This window comes from Eleutherodactylus coqui, chromosome 2, assembly GCF_035609145.1.
Source record: "Eleutherodactylus coqui strain aEleCoq1 chromosome 2, aEleCoq1.hap1, whole genome shotgun sequence".
Taxonomy (NCBI): domain Eukaryota; kingdom Metazoa; phylum Chordata; class Amphibia; order Anura; family Eleutherodactylidae; genus Eleutherodactylus; species Eleutherodactylus coqui.
This window is the reverse complement of record NC_089838.1, coordinates 236,850,578-236,859,649: the sequence shown is the minus strand read 5'-3', so window position 1 is coordinate 236,859,649 and position 9,072 is coordinate 236,850,578.

Below are 9,072 nucleotides of genomic sequence, written 5' to 3'. Positions count from 1 at the left end.
TGCTGATTGCTCCTTTACCCCCTCCATCCAATTTCTGACCCGAACATGTCAGCTGCACCTCAAGAACATCACAAGAATATGCCCTTTTCTCACAGTGAACTCGCTTCCAGAGAGCATCAGTCCTCTGGTATGGACTACCAAAGGCTATCCGGGCAATCCAGGACTCGCAAAACTTTAGGAGTGCTCTGAAAAACGTACCTCTTCAGAGAGGCATACCATATCGCCTAAACCAGTGGTGGTGAACCTATGGCACGCGTGCCAAAGGCGGCACTCAAAGCCTTCCCTGCAGGCGCGCGCTGCCATCAGCCACTCACCACGGTAGTGAACACCGGCAGGGGTGCTGTGGCTCCCCTGCAGGTATCCACTCAGTGAAGCCGATTCCGATGCACACTGTGACGTCAGTGTGCAGCCGGGATACTGCCCCCCCCCTCCCCTCCCATCTCGACGTCTCCTGCATGGTTTCACGAGAGCAGGGGAGGAGGTGTCCAGCAGCACACTGACATCATACTGTGCACCTGGGATTGGCGCCAGCAGCAGCGCCGAGCAGAGGAGGGGGTAAGTATATGGGTCTCAGGGGGGGTCAGTACTCCTACTGGGGGCTGCCAGGGGGGTCAGTGCTCCTACTGGGGGCCGCCGTGGGGGTCAGTACTCCTACTGGGGGTCGCCGTGGGGGTCAGTATTCCTACTGGGGGCCGCTGTGGGGGTCAGTATTGCTGCTGAGGCTGCCGTGGGGGGGTCACAATTGCTGCTGGGGCCGCTGTGGGGGTCACTATTGCTGCTGAGGCCACTGTGGAGCTCACTATTACTACTGCGGGGGACACTGAGGGAGGGGGGGGGGGTGTCACTTTTACCACGGGGGCCATTATCACTGTTGGGGTATGTTTACACGTGGCAGAAATTCTGCAGAATATCCTCAGCTGAATTTTTGGTGGCAAATTCCGCAGCATTTCCACTTCCAAAAAGCAGTCAAAATCTGTACCCTGTCTATTTTGAAGCGTCCCTGTCCTTTTTATAACGGCGATGGTGAAATCATACGTCGTGATAAGCCCCACCCCCTCACGTGTTGGCACTTTGTGATAAATAAGTGGGTTTTGGGTTGTAGTTTGGGCACTCGGTCTCTAAAAGGTTCGCCATCACTGCCCTAAACCAAGCCCTTCTGTATACAACATGATAACATGCTCCCTGACATACTGACTGCAATCCCTGCTAGCCACCATCAACTGGCCCCTGCAGTCACACCATTCCTGGCGTCATGCGGCTTACTGTCTGACCATTGTTTATGAACATAGCATCCCTTACTCTCCACCTCACCATACCGTGCACATCTCCAGCCCCTTTACCTTCTGTATCACCCCATTACTTGTAGTATGTAAGCTCGGTGGAACAGGACCCTCACCCCTATTGTTTCCATCAACTGATTACTATGTAACCATAGTTCTGTAATTTTTGTACTTTTGTCCTTCTGTATTTCCCTTGTCTATGTAAGCGCTGTGGAATATGTTGGCGCTATACAAATAAAGATTATTATTATTCACCACTCCCCACTCGAGGGAGGTTTGCTCTTGTGCCAATAGGAGAACACTAGTGCTCCACTTGACCAAGGCTTGAGTAATTGCATTAAGATAAGCTGTAGAGAAAAAAATCTAACGTAATAGAAGAAAACAAACTGCATTTTAAATCACCTGAAAAGTAAAAAATAATTTTGTTCAAAATTGTTCCCCAGTGTTAGCTGTCTTACAAGCAGAAAAAATTTTTCAAGATTTTCTGTAAATTGTTTTTTTTTTTTTAATTAATGCAAAATGTATTAACCAAAATTCACTACTAAAACACAAACAGTCTCAGAAACACTTATATAAGTAAAAACATTCCAAAGTTATTACCACTTAAAGCGACATGTCAAATTTGAAAGATGTGGCCTGGTCAGGAAGGCCAAAACTGACTGCAGGAGGAATGGGCAAAAGATAGTGATAAATCACTTTTAATATACATTTAACTGTGGCTATACGAGGGGGTGCTGATAAGATAGGAAGATGAAACTTTACATTAATTCCACATACTTTCCACTGATGTCAGCACACTTCTTACATCGGTATTCCAACTTCTGTAAGCCTTGCAAAAAGAAGGATTTCGGTTGTGCCTCAAACCAGTCATCCGTAGCAGCCATGGCATCAGAAATGGTGTGAAATTTGGTACCCTTGAGGTGTTTCTTCAGGTTTGAAAACAGATGATAGTCGGAGGGGCTAGATCTGGCGAATAAGGTAGGTCAACCAGCTGGAAGCCTAGCTCCACCAGTTTTGCCATGGTCGCTTGTGTAGTGTGAGCGGAGGCCTTGTCTTGCAGGAACAAGATTCCTTTGGATAGATTGACACGCCTTTTGGCCTTTAGAGCTGCCTTCAACTGGTCCAAAAGTTCAATGTAATACCTTGCATTGATGTTGGAACCATTTTGAAGCTAGTCCACTAGCAGCACGCCCTCCTTATCCCAGAACACAGACGCCATCACCTTAGTGGCTGCTTTTTGCACCCTGAACTTCTTTGGGCGAGGAGAACCACTGTGCCTCCACTCTTTTGACTGCTCCTTGGTTTCAGGGTCATACAAATAAATCCAGATCTCATCCATAGTGACCAGTCAATCCAGGAAGTTCTTATCAGTCCGGAAACGCTGACAAATGGACCGAGAAGTTTTCACTCACATGCTTTTCTGATCTGTTGTCAAACATTTGGGGACCCACTTTGCAGATAGCTTCTTCATGTTTAAATGTTCATGGATAATGACACAAACACGTTCACGAGAAATCCCCATGATGTCTGCTATTCCTTTAGCTGAAATTCGCTGATTCTCCAGTATGAGGTTGTGCACAGCATCAACGATCTCCAGAACAACCTCTCTCAGTCCTCCAGGACGTTCCTCATCATTGGTGCTGAAGTGGGCCGTTTTAAATTTGGCAACCCAGTTCTTAACTGAAGAATATGTCTGTGACATATCACCATGAATATCCTTCACTGACTTTCCTTGCAGAAACAAGAATTTTATCACTCCTCTGCTCTCATTTGCTGTGAATATCACCTTAGACTCCACCATGTTGTTTTCCCGCCTAGATCACTGTTGCCATAAGCTACAAACACAAAATTTTGAAAACATATATTAGACACATAAGGCTTTCATGTGATGTAACATTCGTTACCATAGAAACAAAAAAGAGCACAAAGCCAAAGTCTTTTCAGCACCTCATATTTACAAAATTACCATTTTTTTTCTAGAAGTTTTTATAACATACATTGACTGACTAAAATTAGTGATGCATTTTATTCTCATCAGACCCATTGAAAACCCCCATAACGGTCCTGCACTTATACCCCTCATTTCTGATTTCTTTCCTCTTGAGTGTAGCCATTGTTCCACTTTGGAATAACTCCCGATACATGTAATGGGCTTCATTCAGGCTCGTAGCTGGAGTCCCTTCTCAGATATCCAATGCCAATTTTGAGTTAAAATCAGCAGTGTTCTAAATTACCCTTTAATTACAATGCAGGTTTATTTTTTGAGCTGAAGGAACATTCTGTCGCAAGATAAGTATAGAGTGAGACTTGGCATAGACTGCTCAGCTCTGCAGGTACCTGTGAATGCCAGAACAGAACACATCAATTATACAACGCTAATGTATGGAGAACAAGTCAGTGTGGAGGTCACTTTGTGGTATATCAACAGCCCTTGTAAAGTCCAGAAAGATTCTACTACATTAATATATCAAGTGACTTCCCTTTATGATGTCCTGAAGAAAAACATGGTACTGGAAGGGCAGGGTGTTAATACGCTCCACTAAGTAAATAAAATCCGTAAACTGTTAATGTTACCCGAAGTAATTGGACACCTGAGCAAAAATCATTAGTAATACTATATTTATTTACACATATTAATACTCAGTGGGGTCTTAACAACATCAGATACTCTCTGTGACATACTTTCTACTAATGTCTGATACACTTCAGCTGGTATTTCCCTCCATTCATCCTGCAAACATTTGCTGAAATGTCCACTGTTCATATTTCCTGACCCAATGTTCAGTAGGGTTCAAGTCGGGACTCTGTGTAGGCCAGTCTAACTGTAGAACATACATATCCTTAAACCAACAAAAAAACAAAGTTGCGTTGCCTTAATGGAAGTATTGCTGACCATTCCCAGAGTATTGCCATGTTTTCGACAGCACATTGTTATCTAGGAAGTCAAGGTTCTCCTTCGTTTTCACAGTTCTGGCTACTATGGCTAACGAAACAAGACCATGCCACGTAAAACATCCCCAGACCGTAATAACTTCCACTGTACTTAACTATTGGCACAACACACTCAGGCAAAAGGCGTTGCCCAGGCATCCTTCACACCAAGTACATCCATCTGATCTGAAGATGAAATTGAACAATTAGTCACTCCATAGTGCATTCTTCTTACACCACTGTAGATGGCCTTTACACTTTTGATTTCTAAAAGGTTAGTCCAAGGAATCCAAAATGGTCTGATTATAAGCAGACTGGCAATGAAAGTTGCCTCTAATGTCAAGCTCTTCGATTTCTGTTCATTCAAAAATGTTGGCAGAAAAGGGATCAGAAGGAAGGCAGGATACACAGTTTTCCTCCAAAGTCAATATTGCATTCTGAAATTATAATGATTTAGTTGAGACCTGTTCCAGAGTTCTTACGATAGTACATTCTGCTGTGCTACAGCAGGACCTAATTGGGTATCCTGGAAAAACATTATTAGTGAGTAATCCTGCCAGTGCTGTCCAGTTTCACCTGCCGTGTTCTTTACTAACAAGACCAAAGGTAGTATTGACTCTGTAAGACCAAAGACTTATTAGGCATCATCTATTATCAGCAACATTCGTCTGATCTTGCTCACTTGGAAAATTTGCAGGTAAAGGTTAATAAGAAACAGCTGTATATATTTTGGCAAGTCACACTTCCTGTCAAGACTGTAGCCTTTTATGATTTTGAAGAAGCAGATCAAAAGAAGGCTTATAAGCAACTATGTACAAACTAATTTAACGAACATGGTGAATTAAGAAGCTGTCCAAACTCCAGGCATCATATAGTAGAGCAGGAGGAGCTGAGGGCAATGATATGTATTTTATGGGGAAAGATGCAGTAGAACAGTGTAGGACTGTACATACAGGGGTAGCTGTCAATCACTGATAGGACCGCCCACTAGACTCTTCAGCTCAGAATGAGCAGAGATATAGATGAATACACATTCTGCTCTAATAAGATGCCTGCCGTTTAGACTGCATGTTCAAGCTGAAAGACTCCCTTGAAGTGCTGCTAGAGAGTCGTTATGGGCATCATACTCAATGATCACAGAGATAGGAGCAAGTGGGGAGCAGCGGATATAAGTGACTCCCCAATATGACCCTCCATTATATATTTACATTTTTTGGGATTGCTCCAATATTTTTGGCAGGAAGCCACTGTGAGAACACATATAAACAGATTAAATTCAGGTAGAAACTCATTTTTCTGTTTTAAAGCATACAAAAATTGACTGCAAAAAAAAATGGCCAAATTCAAATTTAAAATCGACAATGAGGTCACAGAATGCGTGCGCAACTTCACCTTCATTGGTTCAAAACCTGACCAGGAAGGTGGATTTACGCCAGAGATAAAATGTAGGCTAGCATTAGGGCAAAGCGCTATAATTAACATTGACAAAATCTGGAAAAGTAGGTATATCTACATAGCAACTAAATATAGGATAGTGCAAATCATTGTATCCCCCATAGTCATGTATGGATATGAAAGCTGGACTGCGAAAAAAGCTGATAGGAGGAGGATTGAGGAGTTTGAGCTGTAGTGATGGTGAAAGCTGCTGTGTACACCCTGGAAAGCAAGAACAACAGGGAAGTCCTGAATCGCATAAGACCAGATATATCACTGAAGGGGAAGCTGGCTCAGACTCGCGTATTTTGGCCATGTAATGCAGACAGTTGCTAGAGAAATCTAAGGGTTAGGCAGATCAGTGATAAAAGATGACCCGGTCGCCAAAGGACAAGATCGCTGATACTGGTATGAATATCACACAACTGAAAGAAGCAGTGCAAAACCGAAAAACATGAGGGGCGCTCGCCTTTAGGGTCATGAACGACTAAACTGCTAACAATATTTTTGGACAGACTGTTAACCCTTTCCAATCCATTTATTTTTTTCTCATCCATTCTCCCCAGCTCCAAATAAATTGGAGCTGGGGAGAATGGATGAGAAAAATACATTTTTCCTGCACCCTCCTGATCTGACAGAGTTCAGGAGGGTACAGGTGGTCACTACACCGTGGGGGAGATGTGGAAGTAATACTTCCGCATTCTCCCTTCTGCCTCCCGACCCGGCGATCATGTGACTGCTGGGTGCCACCTGACCACAGGCTTGGCGTTCATGTGACGGCTGGGGGTCAGGTAACACCGGCGGTCACATGATCGACAACCCGAATCTCCGTGTATTACATAGTGCTAATTGAGCGTTATGTAATGTGTAAAGAAGGCAGAAAGGTTTTTTTAACCTTTTCTGCCTTCTCCTCGGGGGTCCTTGATGAGGACCAGTGCATCTGCACCCGATGTGTCTGATGATCAGGTGCAGATGCACTCCTGCACTGCAGTGTCGGACCTGTCCCAACATTGGATCTGTGAAGGGAAATGATGATGTCGGGGCCAGACATTGGATTGGAAAGGGTTAAACCATACTGTTCTCATTTAGTATAATTTTGTTACATCGAAGGGAAAAATGAGAGTACAAGAAACAACCAAGGAAAACTGTGCTGTCTTACTGCTCGTTTTAGCCGATGTAATTTCCAAACTAATCCAATATTTCTATGTATACCTAATCCCGCAGAGCTAGAGCGAGAAGTGCATGATCACAGTCCTCGACATCAGTGATGCAGATACAATTGTGAAATCCAAGCAAGGGCATACAAGGCTCCCCAGCAAAATTCTCACTACCAGACACAGGTCTTTCACTACCTGCACATTACATGGTGCACATATTGAGGCACCAACTGTTTATTGTGTTTCCTCTGAGTAATGCAATGGCACATGGAGGCACTATGTGCATGTTTAAGACACTATCCTGGGAATATATATTAACTGTATAGTACTTCAAAGATGGCTTTACCATTTCCACAATGTGTGTCACCATTGATCTGGGCAAGGCATCATCTTAACACTGCAATCACTATATGGAGCCTGTATGTCACTTTTGGACCCTATAAAGTAGTAGCTAATGTATGCCAGTACTTAACTAGGCACTAATTATCTAAACAGCAGACGCATTCTGTGCAGTGTATGGTATTAGCTGTGCACCATACGGTACTGAGGAACCCATTTGATATTTAAATCATACCCCATAGGTATTATTTATCTAGGTACAACTATAAGAGCACTTAGAACATATCTGGGTGCTGCATGAATGTTGTATAGCACTCTCTGGAACTTGTAAGTTTTGTGAAGGTACAATGAGGAATTAATCAGGCACTGTATGCCTCGTTAATCCTGGTAGGGTAAGGCTGGTTTCACATCGGCACAAAACTCGCATGAATATGAACTCCGCTCATGTGTATGACTTATCAAAACAATGTTGTTTTCCCTCACAGCGATGCTAGAGAAAAAAAAATGTGGGAGGTTCTATTTTTTTGCGCTCCTCAAACACATTGCCCATTGATTTCAATGGGACCTTAAAGGCATCGCATGCTGTGTGACGTGAGGTTTCCGTTGAAATCAACAGGAAACACTTCCAATCCACTTTTACACGTGAAGCTCGTACAAGAAGATCGGAAATTCACAGAAGCGACGAGACGTTTTTGCCTGAAAACTGTTACACATTCACAAGTAAAACTCATGTTGCCAAGCGTGATATCAGGCAGAATTTCTTAGTCCAATATCGAGCTTGCCCAAGTGCAATTTATTTGGGCACTGTGTGGCACCATGAAGGTATGCACTAATTATAGAGGCATTGTAATACCATTGTGCCCGTTTCAGTAAAATGCTATTTTCAGATATTCCTATCTATTCTCAATCTGGACAAGCCTTGCTTTAAAGCTAGTGTCCGGGCTTGGAAAATCAAAGATGCCACATTGGCATTCTTTGACTGCTTGATACACACTGTGCATTAGTATGCATCATTAGTCTTAGGCCAGGCACACGTGAGCGTAGTTTTATCGCGCACATAATACGCGGTGAATGAAGTCAATGAAAAGTACATTGATTTTCATTGACCCACTCGCACGAGCGTTTTATTATTGCTTATAATGCACACAAAAAACAATGTTCTATTTTACGGCGCGTGCTAAAAGCCTATTGTTCTCTACGGGGGCGTAATAAATAGAGATGAGTGAGCACGCTCGGATAAGTCAGTTACGCGAGCGAGCATCACTCTTCTTGAGTAGATAAGAATGCAGTTAGTCGAGAAGAGCGATGCTCGCTCGAGTAACTGACTTATCCGAGTGTGCTCGCTCATCTCTAATAAACAATTACATTGCGTATGTGCGGCATTTATACGAAACGTCACTAAGCGACACAGCAGGAAATAAAGAAAAAAAAATAAGAATGGGCTACACTGTCATGCACAGTGCAAAATTGCTGCCCTACGCAGCGATATGCCTGCTCACCCCCTTTTACGAGTACGCTCATGTAAGCTGGCCTTTAGACACTACAACTGTGACTGACCAGTACTTCCCATGTGAGCAGCACTGATTGTGGATGTCACTCTGAATTTTCCATGAAATGTGAATGATCTATAGAGTATTTCAAATATGTGGTGGATTCAAAATCTGCAACACGTGAATTGATGCCGCTGCTTTTAACAGCAGATTTGGACCTCTGAAAGGCAAAAAGATGAAACTCACGGCAAATCCGCACCATTTAGGTGCAGACTTGGCACCAGAGAATTTGCTACATATTCAGTGCTGAATTTTAGCTGTTGAAAGTCAGGGTGAAGTCTAGGAGTTTATATACAGGATTTGTACCTGCATAGTTCGTTAAAACATTAAATAAATACTAGAGTAAATTAAAGCACAAACATGCTGCCCCACATTACTAAA